Source organism: Nicotiana tomentosiformis, chromosome 9 (genome assembly GCF_000390325.3).
Source record: "Nicotiana tomentosiformis chromosome 9, ASM39032v3, whole genome shotgun sequence".
Taxonomy (NCBI): domain Eukaryota; kingdom Viridiplantae; phylum Streptophyta; class Magnoliopsida; order Solanales; family Solanaceae; genus Nicotiana; species Nicotiana tomentosiformis.
The window spans coordinates 69,303,392-69,307,788 of record NC_090820.1 but is presented as its reverse complement, the minus strand read 5'-3'; the positions used below and the strand labels follow the sequence as shown (position 1 = coordinate 69,307,788).

General features: G+C 42.1%; 1 non-coding gene across 1 annotated transcript; it reads left to right on the top strand.

Moving 5' to 3' along the window:
- Positions 1-1,118: 1,118 nt before the first annotated feature.
- On the top strand, positions 1,119-1,225 carry LOC117280552 (small nucleolar RNA R71). The gene has a single exon (XR_004511082.1). It is a non-coding gene; the product is annotated as a small nucleolar RNA R71 (small nucleolar RNA).
- Positions 1,226-4,397: the final 3,172 nt, after the last annotated feature.

The following is a 4,397-nucleotide window of genomic DNA, read 5'->3' as shown; positions in this document are numbered from 1 at the left end:
ACTGAGGCCTCCTCTACTTTCCTCTTCTTCGTAAGGATATCCTTCAAGAATTTGGCGTAAGAAGGCATTTGTGAGAGCACTTCTGTGAATGGTAAGTTTACATGAACTTATTTCAGCATATCCAGAAATCTCTCAAATTGCTTGTCCAGCTTTTCTCTATATAGGTTTTGAGGGAAAGGTAGCGCCGGCATATGCTTACTCTATTTAGGTTCCTCCCTTCTCAATTTTTCTTCCTTCTTCTTTTTCTCAACTTTCATTAAGCCTTCTTCTTCTTGTTATCATCACTTTTCAGCTGCTCCCCACTTTCTTTTTCAAGTTTCACATCATTTTGGATCGGTGTAGGATCTTTCAACACTTGCCCACTTCTCAAGGTTACAGCATTCACTGTTTCTTTGGAATTTCTCTCAATATTAGCAGGACGACTTCCTAAAGCCCTCTCAGATAATATTTTTGCAAGTTTCCCAACCTGTCTCTCCAGGTTTCAAAATGATGTGCCCAATTCTTTGATAGTTGCTCCATGAGAGTCCAGCCTCTCATCTGTCTTGATAATGAAGGCCCTCATTAGATCCTCTAGACCTGGCTGAATGGCCTGTTGAGGCTTATATTGCTGCCTCTACTGATTTTGGAATGCTGGAGCTCCTTGTCCTTGGGGTCTAGAGTTATTTTGTTGCCATGCATTCACGGTACCCTCAGGTGAACTCCATGAAAAAACAGGGTGCCTCTGACCCATTGCATTAAAATTCTAGTTTCCCACAACATTTACTTCCTCAATTAAGGCTTGACACTCATGAGTAGAGTGTCATATTCCACATATATCACAGGCTGCATGAGGCTCACTTTGTATTGTAGCCAAGGTCAGCTTCCATATTTCTTTAGCCATAGCATCAAGATGTACCTGCACAGATGTAGTAGCATTAACTTGATGAAAACCAGTTGATCTTATTCTTTCACCACTCTCAGAGGCCCACTGACTAGCATCTTCAGATAACTCATCAAGAATTGTAACTATTTCCTCTCGAGTCTTCTTCATCAACGGGCCTCCAGCTGCATTTCTCAATGCTCTACACGAGGCCGGTGTCAATCCATCCCAAAAGTCCTGGAGTTGCATCCAGAGTTCAATTCCACTATGTTGACACTTTTGAACTATCTCCTTAAACCTCTCTCATGCCTCAAAAACAGTTTCAGTCTCTTTCTGGCAGAAGTTATGTACTTCTCTTCTAAACTTGCCCGACTTAGAAATATTTATCAAGGAATTTTCTGGTCATCTCCTCCCATGTTCTAATCGATCCCGTGGGTAAGCTTCGAAGCCACTTCTTTGCATCATCTTTGAGTGTGAAGGGGAATGCCCTTAAGTACACTACATCTTGTGACACACCAATATATTTAAAGGTATTCATAATATCCTCGAAGTCCATTAGATGTGTATTTGGATCTTCGTTCATCTTCCCTCTGAAGACACAACAATTCTGAAGGGTATGAAGCAACCTTTGCTTCAATTCAAAATTGTTAGCTACAATTTGAGGTGGTCTCACATTTGATAATCCTTGATTGTAGACCGGTCTAGCATAATCGCCCAATGATCTCCCAGGCATGGGAGCTATAGTTTCGAACTGGTCTGCAGCCACGAATTGATTTTGAGCAATTCTCTGACCCCTCTCTTCCTCATAGACAATCTATGCATCTCTAATAGCTGCTTCCTCAGCATCCCATGCAGCTTTTTCTCGTTGTTAGTCTACCTCTCTTGTATCCAAATCTATAATATCATCACCGTTTCCAGCCATAAGTTCTTTGGTTGAGGATTTCCCGACCTTTCCTAACGTCTCTGTGAGATTTATTTCCTTCCTCAGCTGTCGCAGTTGTTTTTCTATCTTGGGATCGTATGGTAGCACTTCTTTCACAGAAGCTCGAGTCATGCACCAATCTAAACCTGTAACCTAGGCACAGTCAACGGACGCCAAACGTAAATAGAGAAAAATAAAATAAATAAAAATAAAAATTCCTGAATTAGCACTACAAACTATTTCATACATTATTGATTGCCAATCTCCGGTAACGGCGCCAAAATTTGACGAGCTCGAAACACTCACCTAAACTATGCTCGCTAATCAAATATAGTATAGTATAATATCGTATCTACATGGATTAGATTTAAACAGCGTTCTCGTAGTTTCTAGCGTGGTTGCTATCCAAGATGATCAACAATTGAGATTTATATAATTTCTAAGTAAAATTAACTAAGAGTCTAACGATATTGACTAATGACAATCGAAACAAGGAATAAGCAAACAGGGTTATCAATGGGAGAAGATAGGGTTTTGATAGTATAGGTGCAAGATAATTGTTTGGGACCTAACTCTAGGTAATTCACTTCTAATGTTCAGGTGAATCTCTCGAATTCACTCAATTATTAGTTCACACGCTCAGCAAAAACTCCTCTCTCGATTAAGTCTTAACTTCACAAGATGAGCCAATCTAAGCACGTGAAGATATGCAAGAATGCGTAGTGGATTGGTCTTTAGGAGAACCTCTCTCGATTATCCTCCTAACAAAGTTTAATCACTGATTCAACTAGCATCTTTCAATTACTAAGAAGAATTAATGAACTCAACCAACAATATAATACAAACATATCATAAGTTATGCCTCTCCCGATTACATGAACAACTGCATATAGATGCAACAATTAAATCATCCAAAATGATTCAATACATAAAACTAGAGTTATAATCCGAAAACAATCATCAATACACCAAATCCATCAAACCCTAAAAGGAACTACTCCATAGACATAGAGCAATTCATCACAAATATAATTAACGTATAGAAAAACATAAATTCGATCCAAACTCGGGTCTTCAGTGAGGAAGGAATGATGAAATCCTTGTGCTTGTGTTCTTCCAACTCCTCCTTAGCTTCCCTAGGTCTAAAGTATGTCGAAAGTCCCGAAAATAGCATTTTTTCATGTATTAATACCAAGTAGGGTCGGGCCCAGATGAAACCACCTTCTCCAACCGAAATAGGATTTTCACTCTGTAAAAGTTGCACAGGCGTGCCGCATGGGGTGACGCGCCATGTGGGAAATTAGTGAGAAAATCCAGAGAGCTCAACATCTGTCATGCAACAAGATTTGCACTGCCGTGGCGCACCACACGCTGACCCACGTACCGCGGTAGTGAGGTTTTCTTAGAGTACTGCTCAAATTTCGATTTTTGACGTCCAGACTTGGTCCTCGACCCCCGAACACGATTCCGGCTTAATCCCTTGGGATTTTACTCAGACTTCAAGGCTCCAAATGGCTCGAATTCATTCCATAACATCTACATAGCTCGAAATCACTCCTACAAGGCATAAAACACACAATAAGTATAAAACACTACCAATTAATGCTCAAACATGAATAAAGTGCAGTGAATTAAAGTGTAATAAGCGACTAAAATACGTAAGTATAGCCTACCATCACATGGATGTGCATTGACATCAGACGGCTGTGCATTGACCAAAGATTGAGCAAAGGACTGGGATGGCCGTGATGACACTCCCCCCATGAATGTTGTTCTATCACCACCACCACCGGAAGAACCACCCATGTTACCCGCGGACCGAGACTTATTACTACCCTCTCGCTCCATTATATTCTTCAATTTATATGTCTCTGAGGCTTGAGAAAACTCCACCACCTTCCCATAGTTCATATCAGAATTCAAGGCAGCTGTAGCAGCCTCATTGATAACCAAGGGGCTGAGGCCCTGCATAAACCGGTGCACTCTTGCCTCCGTAGTGGGAAACATGTAAACGACATACTTGGACAGATGCGCGAACCTCATATGGTACTCCCACACACTCATACTACCCTACTTCAGGATCTCAAACTCAGCGGCATGGGCTGCCTTAGTCTCAGCAGGCATGAAATGGTCAATGAAGGCGCCGGCAAACTCACTCCACCTCGCCGGAGGGCTCCCCTCCTCACAGGAGTCCTCCCACATCTCAAACTAAGAATAGGCCACCCCCTTCAGGCGGTAGGAGGCCAACTCCACTCCCTCTGTCTCAGTACCACGCATAACTTAGAGGGTCTTGTGCATCACATCAATAAAGTTCTGAGGGTCCTCCTCAGGATCAGTACATGTGAACACTAGAGGATTCAACTGAAGAAACTTGTTCACCCTGGAACTAGTGGAATCCCTTGGATAACTGGAAGGCTTAGGTGCAACATTCGATCTCTGGGCCTGGGAATCCACTATCTGAACCAACATCTGTATGGCTCCCCTAAGATGCCCATCAAAAACACTGGGACCGAAAGCTGGGGCTGGAGGTGGAATAGTTGCACCCTCAGTAAGAGTAGGGATTAATGCAGTCTGAGCAGGAGTAGTAGAATCAGGAAGTGTAGTAGTTGGGGGAAT